This window comes from Crocodylus siamensis, chromosome 4 (genome assembly GCF_052110815.1).
Source record: "Crocodylus siamensis isolate JL-2025a chromosome 4, ASM5211081v1, whole genome shotgun sequence".
Lineage (NCBI taxonomy): Eukaryota > Metazoa > Chordata > Crocodylia > Crocodylidae > Crocodylus > Crocodylus siamensis.
This window is the reverse complement of record NC_143398.1, coordinates 82,371,530-82,384,184: the sequence shown is the minus strand read 5'-3', so window position 1 is coordinate 82,384,184 and position 12,655 is coordinate 82,371,530. Positions and strand designations below refer to the sequence as shown.

At 47.1% G+C, this 12,655-nt stretch overlaps 1 long non-coding RNA gene across 1 annotated transcript in view; it reads left to right on the top strand.

The window, feature by feature from the left end:
* LOC149865915 (uncharacterized) overlaps nucleotides 1–12,249 on the top strand; it is a 67,179-nt gene extending 54,930 nt beyond the window's left edge. The window contains exon 4 of the long non-coding RNA XR_016441565.1: nucleotides 11,827–12,249. This is a non-coding gene — a long non-coding RNA (uncharacterized LOC149865915). The remainder of the gene's footprint in view (nucleotides 1–11,826) is intronic.
* Nucleotides 12,250–12,655: the final 406 nt, after the last annotated feature.

Here is a 12,655-nt window from a genome sequence, read left to right as displayed (position 1 = left end):
AATAAGCAGGTATTATCATTTTACAGCTTAACTCCTTAACCTTTTTAGAACAACACATGGTACCAGGAGTGGGGTGTGAATAAAGAAAAACAATGGCGCATCTTGGAATTCCTAAGGAGTTAAAGTTGTGCAGCAATGTGGCAGAAAACTGGAAGAAATGTAAGCACAGTTTCACCATATATGATGTCCGGCAGAGCTACAGAGAAGTAAGATAGTTTTTCAAATATAACAGGCCTAGAAGCTCTGTCTCTTTATAATAGCCTACAACACAACTGTCAGAAGCAAAGCAGAAAAAACTGGCACAATAATAAAATGTTTGAGGAACATTGTATACCCAAACAAAATGAAACTTTTGAATGACATACCTTCCACATGAGACAGCAGAAACAATGAGACAATAGAGGTGTTTGTCAAAGACCTCAGACTACTGAGCCAGACATGAAACTTTGGAGACCTAAAAGAGTCCATGATTAAAGACCAAATACCATTGGGTATACAAGCCTCAGGAAAGGACTTCAGGAGGATCCTTACCTTAATTTGGAAAAGGCAGTTAGAATGTGCCAAGCAACTGAGATAACAAATGCCAAGGTACAGAAGCTGGAGGAAAAAACAGAACAAACTGAAGTAGACAGGATTACAAGACTGCAAAACCTAAGGCAACACACAAACAATACAGAAAGGTGGACCTCACTATGAAGCAAGCAATTGGAGGCCAAAGAGAATTGCTTGAAGAAACAATGGTCAGCTGCAGATACTGTGGGGGTTACCACAAACAAATGCAATGCCCTGCATTTGGTAAGCATTGCAATGAATAAAAAAGATTCAATCACTCTGCAAGAGTGGAGAAAGAAGCAGGATGCAACACACAAAAAACTGCAGGTGCATGCTCCATGCAACAAGGAAAAGGAAGAATTCCCCTTTGGCATAATGCAAGAAGAAGTTAATTCTTCTGAGGACTGGACACCAATGGACAATTGGTAACTTTTAAATTAGATACAAGGGCACAGGTAAATGTAGTACCAGAATACATTATTCAAAAAATGAAAATTAAACCTGTGTAATATGAAAACAAGCAAGTGAACTTAGAGCATATAATGGGAATGTGATTGTAACTAAGGGTGTTTGTGCACTGCTTGTTAGACACAAGAGACCTGTCCAGACAAGCATGGCCATGCAATATGTGGTGCTGCAAACATGTCTGCTGCCTCATACCACACAGTCATGTGCTCTCCAAGCTCCAAGGGAATGCTGCCTGTGCGTGCGCCGCACTGTTTTTTTTTTTTCCCTGTGGATATCCAGGGGTCAAAAAAACCTGGGGGGAGGGAGGCGAGAAACTAAAGCAGTGCACAGGCAGCATGCACTGCTGAAAAGTGGAGCTGGGCTGCCTGAAGCCAAATGGTCAGGAGGTCAGCCACCTCATTTGCCCTCCAACTGGGTCCCTGGTTCCAGCCCCTGGGCAGGCTCCTCTACCTGGGTCCTGCCACTTGCCTCACCAGAAGGAATCTTAGTGGTTCCCATTTTAAAAATTGCTAATACTCTGATTTAAAAAAATCCCAAACTCACTCTTTAAAATACCCCCAAATCCATATTCTTCCATGATGAAAATGAAATGCCACCAAATATATAGTGGCGCATATATATATATATATTACAATTGGTTTAAAATTGTAAATATATAAATAATGCGTTGCCCAACTGATTTATATATATCTATAGATATATCTGTGTATATAGATATACAGATATATATAAATCAGTTGGACAATGCATTATTGGTATATTTACAATTTTAAAGCAATTTTGGAAACCTACCAGTGCCTGTATCATCATAATAAGATAAATTCTAAATATCTATATGCTTGGTTTTCTTTTGGGTTTTTTTTTATCATAGAAAAATCAGAACTCCCTCTGGCCCCTTCCCAACTTGAATATGGAAACAGGTGCCTCTGCGGCCACAGCTCCCACCAGCAGATCTCATCCTTTCTGGCAGCTGGGCATGCAGAGTATGAGATGTGGGGAGGATGTGGGGTTTGTAGGAAGGGGGTGGGAAGGGGGTGGGGGATCATGTGGGATTCTTGGGTGTGTGTATGGGGGGATTCATGAGTGGGGGTGTGTGTGGGTATAGGTGGGATGTGGAGGACATGGGGTGTGTAGTTGAGTGTTTGGGGTTTGTAGGGGGTAGTTGTGGGTGTGGGGTCTGTGGGAAGGCTGCCACATGCCTTTCCCCCACCACCTACCCCCTGCAATGCACAGCCCCTGCCCCTGGTAGCTAGCCAGGCCATCAGGGCCATGGCCTGCTGCAGGAACAGCACTGCCTGATCCAGGGTTTGTACGTGGCGAATGGGCCTGGCCTGCCCCACTAGTGCATGGCTTTGGAAAGGTGTCACAGGTGGTGACAGGAGCAGTCGTGGTTCTGTCAGGCTAGTGGGCCGGGCCAGGCACAAGCTCCCTCCACAAACCCTACACACACAAACCCCCTTCACCACCCACACACACCACACCCACAGCCCTCCCCAGGAGCCACACAGTCCCCTCACACCACACAATCTGAGACAGTGCCTGGGTCCAGGTCAAGCTGCTGCCTTGCTCCATTCCTATTTGCCCCAGCAGGCTGGGGCAGCAGGGACACCAAAGAGATACTTTGTCCAGATGCCAGAGTACCTGTCTGGAGGATCCAGCCTCTGGTTGCTTTAGGGCGTACTCCAGGACCGTTCCCTGCACTGCTTTTTTGGCGAATTCCTGGTATCAAATTTAAAGTCCATGCTGCAAATATGCAGCCCAGGGAACATTTTTTCATTCTTAGCATGCCTTTTGTAGCATCTCAAACAGCTTTGAGGTGCCACAACAGGCACTTGCATGCTTGTCTGGACATGCCCAAGGGTAATATAGTAAAAGTTCAGTTTGTAACAGTTCCAGAAAAGCTAGTGCCAATTATTTGCTTACAAACATTAAAAGTCTAGGTTTGATTAAGAGAATGAATGCCACTGAGGGACTAGAAAGCAAGAATATAGAAGAAGAGTTATATGATGTGTTCCAAGGCATAGGGAAACTGTCAACTTAGTACAAGATAGAATTAAGAGAACCAAATACTACGGCTGCGTGGAATTTCACTGACTGTTTCAATTTGACACTGTTTCAACTCATTTCAAGCTTGAAACAGCAAAATCAAATCAAAATGGAGGGCTTCAAAATAGCCTCAAAACAAAATGAGGCTAGTCGAAATTTTTCAAAGCCAGCAGTGAGGTGGTAGGAGACAGGTGATGACCAGGGCTGTGCTCCCAGAAGAACCATTCTACATAGGAACTTGAGATGACCGCTGGGTCCCCAGACTTGACCTAAAGTGCCTGTCATTCATATCGGTGTAGCACAAAGGTCTGCATTGTGACACAAGCTATAGCAGAACTTGTCTCATTGGCAGAATTCTTTGTCCCCTCCACAACTGTATGTAGAATGGAATGCATTTGTTGGAGGGGCTGTATTGCTACAGTCAGGGTTTTAATGTGGTTTTCCTGGTATTCTGCATTCACCACAATTTGATCTTCTAATGCTTGCCAGGTGAGTTGTCCCATTCTGACAAGTTTATTTCTTACAACCTCTATGTCCACTCGGTTAAGCTCAGTCCCAGCTGTTCCTAAGGAGCCTAGCACAGTGGTCACATCTCTATGGAACATTTGGTGCAGACCTGAGCTCCTCTGCCACGTGGAAAGAACAGGCCCTGTCCACCTGCTGCACCAGGGTGACATTGACTTCCCACTGCAGAATTACAAATCTTTCTAAAAACACTGAAGGGAATACTGCAAAGGTTTCTGGGACTCTGGCTGTCATGACTGTGGGAATCTCCTCTGGGTATGTGGGACCCACCGAAATCCAGAAGGAGATGACCCCTTCATTTTTTAGCCTCTGCTTATGCCCCTCAACAAAGTCAAAGTTACCCTCCTGTCCCCTGTCCCCACAAAAAAGTCCCATACCTCTGTTGGGATGGGGCACTTTCCGGGCGCGCAATCTGGTATTGCCCCTGTGATCCCAGAAAACACAAATACAAAGTCTACTCGCAGCCCGTCGTGCACAGCATACTCATAATTGCTGTCTACAAAGTCATGGGTATCTTTCGCTCTGGTGGGCCGAACTCCTCAATTTCGATGACAGACTCATCATCGTGGGCTAGTAAAGACCAATTACTCCCTGGAGCTACTGTCACTTTATACTGGAATGTGATGTTTTCACAAGGATCAGACACGTGCACTCTGCAATGGGTAGTTCCCCATAGCTGAGGTCCTTTAGCTTTTGTGGTGTTGATCCATGTACACCAATGTGCTCCATAGGGGCTTTGGATAGGATTAAGTGTTTGCCAGACTCGATCCCAATTAGTGTAATCTGGGTGGATGCTGGACTTCCAGAGCTAAACCAGGAACAACTCTGACACATACCCTTGACAGGTCATGGGTGGACAAGAAATATTGGGCCACGTAGCCTCCAATGGTTGTACCTGGACACCCAATTTCAATAATCTCCAGCTTTACTGACTCGGGTCCACTGGTCTGAATATATTGCCTTACTCTCAATCCCAATTAATTTTATCAGCAGCAGCACCCTGGCCCTCATGATGATTCCTGGAAAACAGCTGTTTGGTTAGCTAGGACCCAATACTTGTTGGAGGGAGTTCCTACCAGCAATGTGTTGCCTTGCCCCCAGGCCAGAACTAAGCCCTCCTGCTCCCTTCTTTGTCCAGGCCGGGGCAGTGAATTTTACTTGTAGTCCTACCAGGGGTCGGTGTGAATGATTCTAGTCTTCCTGTCTTATGTCCAATTCCGCTTCCTCCTCCCACCGAAACTTCGGGGGATGGCCCATCATTTGGGTGAAAGGGCTGGTTCCCCATTCCCCACCCCGTGTTCGTAAGGCTTCTAGCACCCAAGGAACCTGTCAGACCCACCCTTTCCTGAAAACCTCCTGGGCAATGTTCAATTTTCTTTTTATTTCCTGATTCAAATGCTCTACTTTTCCTTGACCTTGTGGATGATAAGGGATGCCAAAGCAATGTTCCACTTGCCTTTTCTCACACCACTGCTTAACCCCCGTATTTTTGAAGTGGGACCCATTATCTGTCTTCAAGCGGTGCAGTTTCCCAAAGTGGGCTTCTAACTCTTTCACAGCCCACAGCACCGCTTCCCCCATTGCCTCAGCGATAGACCACATCTCTGGCCAACATGTGGCTACATCCATTGCCACCAAAATATATTTTTTTCCTTCACTTGTTTTTAATGGGCCTATGAAATCCTTTTGCCACTCCTCTCCTGGCTCTAATACCCGAACATCTGCTTGCCCTTTCCTGGGATATGGGGACTGTCGGTGGGTACTGCAAGCTGGACATTCCCTTTTCCCCCTTCATGGGTGAATGCGTGTGCTGCCCAAGCCTCCTCTGGAGAACTAATGATGGAAGGGTGAGTCAAGGAGTCCGCCCAGGCATTTGCACGTGCCTCTGGTGAACTATTCTTCTGATGTCCAGCCACATGCCAGATGGCCACTTTGATTTGATCCTTCATCTCCCAAATATGCTGCCAAATTTCCATTCCCCAAACTGGCCTATCTTTTAAGTGTCACCCGGCCTTTTCCCAATAGGGGATCCATTCACTAGCCCCCTTTGCACTCGCTGAACTATTGGTGTATACCCTCACTTCCTTCCACTCCTGCCTGATCCCATAGGTAATTGCCTCTTCCACTGCCTTTAATTCAGCTAGTTGGGCACTCCCCCTGATGTCCACCTTCCCATGTTCCTCTGAGAAAGGGCAGTGCCAGGCCCAAGTTTCTACTGGTCCATCAGCTTCCCTGTTGGTAAACAGGGCATGGGGGTCAGCCAGGTCAAAGTTGTCAGTACACGTTATGGGGCTTATAGTCTCCACCTCTGCAGGGGTCTCCAAACATGGGAGTACCGGCTTCTTCAGCATGCCCCCCACCTCCCAATATGGGTACCCTGCCAATTGTAAGCTCCACTTCAGCCACCATGTCTGGTGTGGAGATCCTGCAGGTGGGCCCTTTTTAAGGCAGTAAAAATCCCAGGCCACGCTCAAATCCGTAAGAGGGCATCTCCCACCAATCTCTCTTCCTTCTCTAACCTGAAGACCACTGCTAACATTTCTTTCTGCAGTGGTTTGTAGGGACTCTCTACATGGGATAGCACTTGACTCCAAGGCCCCAACAACTCCCACTTCTCCTAACTTTGCAGCTTCGCTGGTATAGCACAGCACTAATGATGTCCCCCCAGATGCCTGCCTCCAAATACTTAGGGGTCCTGGGGCCTGGAGGGAATAGAGGATGGCCTGCATCCTCTCTAATATGGCCTGCAGCATTTCCTGATGAAGCCTCTCCTCCTCCTCCCCCCAACTCCCACTGCTCGCCTTTGACCTTCAATGCTTGATACAGCGGGTGGGCCAAGGCTGTGAAATCGGGTACTGCTGCCCAGCACTATCCCATCAGTCCCAATTAGGACTGTAGCTGTTTTTGAGAGCGGGGTGGGGGGAGCTGAGTTAACGTTTCCTTAGTTTGCTCCAGGATTCCCAAACCATGGGCATCTAGTTGCATTCCCAGGTATCTTACCAAGCATTGTACCCATTGAACCTTCTTTGGATCCACTTGAAACCCAGCCATTCCCAAAGTCTGTAGCACCCTGTGAGAAATAACTGCACACTCTTCAGGAGTGTTTGACCAGATCAGTATATCATCCACATAGCTTTGAACTTGTGGCTGGGATTCAAGTGCCTCTCACACTTGTTGATGTGCTAATATCGGCAAATTGCACCAACCTTGGGGCAGGCGCAACGGCCGGTATTGTTTTATTTTGAACATGAAAGCAAAAATATCCCGATCACCCGCCCACAAGGGAATCACCCAGAAACAATGTGAAATGTCAATTACTGTGAAATGGGAGGTGCTTGCTTTTTGGGCCTCATCCCACATTTTGGGCAGGGTGCTAACTACTGGACCTAATTTCTTTGTTCTCTTATTCACTTCTCGATAATCTATCACCATTCTCCATTTTCCATGAGCCTTACACACGGGTCATAAGGAGGAGTTCCACTGGGAGACAGTGGGCTCCACCAGCCCAGCCTGCAACAGTCCATGAAGCATTTCACTTACTCCCTGTTTGGCCTTAGGCGTCAAGAGATATGGGTGCACAAAACATGGTTTTACTCCTTTCTCCATCTCAACTGGGACCTCCCTTTTAACATTCCCCACATCCCATTCCAATCGGACCCAAGGCCTGGTCTTTGGCATGGGATCCACCTCTTTAACAGCCAACACCCTCTGATGAGGGCCATCTATAATACAATGACTTAGAACACTGGTTCCTAATGTCCATAGTGAATGGTGAGTAGCAGTCACTATCATGGAAACCTCTCGCCTTCCTAACCTCACTACTTCTCCTATTTCTTTTCCCCGGATTGGCCCTCCCCCACCCCTTTTAGTACTATGCCCCCCCCAGGGGGTGCACTCCCATTGGAAAATTGTAACCTCTGCCCCCGTGTCCATGAGGAACCACCCTGCCACCTGTCCTCCTTGAATTGAAATTTGTGCAAATAGGTACAACCTAGAATCCCCAGAGGCTCACCCAATCAAAAGTGAGGGAGGGAGCATCCCTCATCTCCCCTCCCTGGGGCACCCCTAGTTTAGGTGCAGGTTCTTAAATCGGGATAGAGTCCAGTCGGAATATTGGGCTCTTCCACAGGGGGAGCTGAGGGGAGAGCTGTGACTGCACAACAGATTTTATCCTTCTCCCCAAGGTTCTTCTCTTTCTAAAGCCTATAACTCACCGGTGGGCTTTCCATCAGTTTGCTCTAGTGGGATTCCTGCGTTCCTAAGCTCAATGCAAAGCTGTCAGCAGGGAATTTTCTTCATCTTCACTGATATTCCTTTTACTATCGCTACTTGTTTTGATTTCAGGTACTCCCCAGCCAAATTGATTACAGTCTGCAACCCCCGGATAATGTCTTTTACTGAATGGTTTTGCCAAGTATCATACTGTTGCATCAGGAGACCATGCAAGGGACCTGTCCCCTTGTGGAGGGTGCTTTCCCAGGCAGTCTCATCTACTATAACATTGAGGGGGTCCTTGTCCAACTGATCATAAATCGCTGCTTCAATGAATTCATCCCCACTCAATTGGCGTATACCTCCTCCCCAGGCTACACATTTTGGTTCTCTTGCATGTCAATCTTGGGACAATTCACAATGATCCAATACCTTTATTGCAAAGTCCATCAACTGATAGGCATAATGCCCTGTTTTGTTATGATCTATCCTTGCAGGGGCTTGGGCAGACTTCATAGATTTCATAGATGTCATAGACTTCAGGGCTGGAAGGGACCTCAGAAGATCATCGAGTCCAGCCCCCCGCCCAAAGGGCAGGAAGTCAGCTGGATTCATAGGATCCCAGCAAGATAAGCATCCAGTTTGCTCTTGAAGGTGTTCAATGTAGGTGCTTGAACCACCTCTGATGGCAGGCTGTTTCAGACCTTGGGGGCTTGGACAGTAAAGAAATTCTTCCTTATGTTCAGCCTGAAACAGTCTTGCAGTAGTTTATGAACGTTCAACCTTGTCATCCCTTGCAGTGCTCTGGTGAACAAATGTTCCCCCAGATACTGGTGGTCACCCTTGATAAACTTATATGTGGCCATCAGATCACCCCTGAGCCTGTGCTTTTCCAGGCTAAAGAGACCCATAGCTCTCAGCCTGTCGTTATAAGGTCTGTTTTCCTGACCTCTGATCATGCGCGTGGCTCTCCTCTGGACTCTCTCAAGCTTCTCCACATCCTTTTTGAATTGTGGAGCACAAAACTGGACGCAGTACTCCAGCTGCGGCCTTACCAAGGCTGAGTACAAGGGGAGAATGACGTCCCGGGATTTGCTTGAGAAGCATCTATGGATGCAAGCCAGCATTTTGGTTGCTTTACTAGCCGCAGCATCGCATTGAAGGCTCATTTTATCCTGTGGTCAATGATGACCCCAAGTCTCTTTCTTTCATAGTACTAGCCAGTGTAACACTGCCGAGCCTATAAGGATGCTGCAGGTGTTTCTTTCCAAGGTGGAGAAACTTGCATTTTTCAGTGTTAAAAACCATCAGGTTCTCATCAGCCCATTTGCTGAGCCTGTCCAAGTCCTGAATCACCCGCCTGTTTTCTGGTGTGGATGCTTTGCTCCAAAGTTTGGTGTCATTGGCGAACTTGGCCAGTCTGCTTCTGACTCCAATGTCCACATCATTAATGAAGATGTTGAACAATATGGGTCCAAGGACAGAGCTTTGCGGAACCCCACTGGTCACAGGACACCATGATGATTGACTTCCATCAATTACTACCCTCTGGGTCTGACCACGAAGTCAATTTCCCAGCCAGTCGATCATGGTGGACCCAAGGACACAATTGGCCAGTTTCACCAAGATTTGATCATGGGATACCAGATTGAAGGCTTTTTAAAAGAATTTATCCAACCCTTGGGATGCTATTCTGCTAGCACTGGCCCCAGCTCTCCTTTGCATCTTTCACCCAGCCAGCCAGTTCAGCCTGGAGGTTTGTTGGCTTCCACGGAACCACCTCCCACTCCTGTCTGGCAGTCCTGCCAACAGGCCCCCGATGGACCCTAGATCTCATATTGCACTTCTGGCTTTTCCAGTGGAGTTCTCTCCACCACTGTTCCCACAGAGTGGGGGGTTGGCTGGTCATTTTGATCTCCAACCAGGTTAATCACGGCCACCTTTTGGCCTTCCTCTGACTTTGGATCCTCTAAGGGCAACAAGACTCTCATCAGATCTCACAACAAAGAGATGGCACCTTCTAGTAACACTGTCTTCCCAGGTTTTATGCCTGTCTGCCATTGGGCAAAATCTCCCTCCACCGCAGCAAGGGACCTGAGGTCCCTTACTCCAGAAAGGGACCATGGATGTACTTTCTTACTAAGTTCAGAGAGACTTGTGGTTTTCCGCTTGCGTGTGAACATGTTTCCCGCTCATAGGATGCAGCTGGCCAGGCTGTCCCGAGGAGGGGTCTTTCATGCCCGCATTCTCCACCACTTGTTAGGTGCTCCCTCCGTTCCCAACAAGGTAGGTGAGTAACCCATAAGTCACACGCCAGGTGAAATCCAACCAGTGTCTTTATTACCAAGCAAAGATAAATCAATAATGCAAGTTCAGATAATCTTATAACAAACCTAAGAATTGCAAGCATGTTAGGCAGAAGGAAAGGCACTCCACACCCTAACCCAGTTATTACCTGATGGGTCTCGGGAACCCACCCTGCATCCAGGGTGGCAAGACTACCTCCTTTATTGGATCTTCAGCCTTGTCCTCCCTGAAGTAGTTCCGCCCAAGACCTTGTTCTTGTGGCCTTTATACCTTTCTGTCTCTCATCCCCATGGGACCCTCCAATCACACAAAGCTTCTAGCCTTATCACCTTTTATGGGTTATAGCAAGCCTAATCCCTTGTTGCTAAGCAAGGTCACCTCAGGCCTTGCCGTAGTTCCCCTTTCCATGGCTGTTATTTCTGTTTTTTTCCAGAACTGTTAGTTGCTCAAAGCAGTTCCACTTTTCATATTTTTGGCCAATCAGCAGCTGCATTAGGTTGCTGCTCTGTGGCCTCCGGGTTCTGTGAAACTGACCCCCCCCCCTTTAGGCTATCAGTTTGGCCTCCTCCCAGAGACCTCTTCGGGATGGATCTTACAATGATGCTCATCAGAATGAAAAGCAACACATGAAAATATTTTACAAATTCAACAAACTCAAACAAAAATATGACAGGAGTTCCAGGGATTTACCACAACTGCATAACAAGAATATGGTGCTTATTTCAGATGGATGAATGAGGAAACAAAAAGTGCTAATTTCCCATCAACTAGCTCCCAGATCTTATCAAGTAGTTATACTGGAAGAACAGGGGTTAAGAAGGAATAGACAATACTTGGGGAGAAAAGAAGCAGCATCATGAGATTCACCAAAGGAAGCAGAACTAACAAGAAAGCAACCAAAAATGACAGAGGAGACTGAAAGTGATGCAGAAAAAGAGACATCTAAACAAGAAAGCCAAACAAGAACTGAACCAATAAGGATTGTGAATGTAGAGAAATTAATATCACTTAGAGCTAAAAAGCTAATGCAAAGGCTAAACAGCTTAGTACAGACAGGCAAAAAGCCCAAGGCTAAATCAATTCAGTTTTTGCAGGTTAGTCTAAATTTCAGAAATTAAACTGAGAAATAACTGGACAGCCATTCTGTTTTGATTCAGAAAATGCAGCCACATACCTGCAGTGGCTCAGACCAGAAGCTGGGGGTGCTAGAGCATGGTATGGGCTGTTTATTTGCTTCTTCTTCCTGCTGCCTCCAAAGTCTCTGGGATTTTCAGTCCAGAATTACAGCAGCAGGACTCTTCAGAGTTGCTCATCTTCTTCTTCCTTCTTCCAGGTGCCTCTGGGATTTGTAGACCACAGTCGCAGCCAGCAGTAAGTTTTTAGCAGGGCAGCTCAGGGAAAGGGAAGTTTAACTCCCACCCTACCCCTCCCTGGCCCTAAATCCAGCCAAGGTTTGCCTGTGGGGACAGTCCCTGCCTCCCCCTCCCAATCCTTCTCTCCTGGAGAAGACAGCACAGCACAGCCCAGGGGGGTAATCATTCTGGGATGCTGAGGGACTGTGATTTATCTTGAACCAGGAAGGGGTCTATGTCTGTTCCTGATGAACACTAAAGTGTAACTGATGTCAGTCTTGCCTCAATTTAAGTAATCAATTAGTCTCAGATGGTTATCATCTTTTCCATAAAGTTTTCCTTTTCTTTTCTTTTTTTCTACTAGGGCAATCACTGTTTTTCAGTTGGCTGGATGAAGACTGCCAGGACCCTTCTTGATGTAATATTCTGCATACCCACACTCTTACCTGTCACAACTTGCTGATAAGGGAGAAAAGAAGAAATGTCTGGGCATGTAGTTTCTTGCACAATTGGTCCTTATGTCCACTGTAACAGGGTTCTCCTTGAGACACTGTTGTTAAGGAAAAGGGAACAGCTGGAAATAATGAGACCATGAGGAGGGTGGGCCCTGGCCCTCAGGTGCCAATGGCAACTGAACCCCGAGGATAAAAAAGAGAGGAAGATGAGGAATGGTGCCTTCGGGCACCACTGGAGGAAAGAGAAAGGCACTGTGAGAGGGACCCTAGCACTGGATTGGAGGGATCTCAGGATCCAGATCTCACTGGACCTTACCTTGAGTCCACAGAAGTGACGGTGAGTGCCGGGAGAAGTGGAGCCGGGCCGCGGGCTGGGGCTGGGGCTGCGCTCGGCATTAAAAATCAGGGACACTCTGTTGAGCCAGAGGGGCAGCGGGTGGGAAGGCCCTGCCCCGATCCCTGAAGACACTGGGGGACTTCAGGAACTCCAGGAAAAGGGACACTAAGGGCTGAGAGAGCAAGCCCCAACAGTGGGAAAGCTGCGGAGCCTGTTCACTGAAGCCGCACGATAAAAGGAAACAGGCGGTGGTGGGTGGTGGTAACAAGCCACTAATTAGTCATTAGTAATAATTAGTAATTATAATTAATAATTATAATAATTATAATTAATAAATATTAGTAATTAGAATTAGCAGCTTAATAGAACAAACAGAAACTTTTCTTTTCTCTCTGTCAATT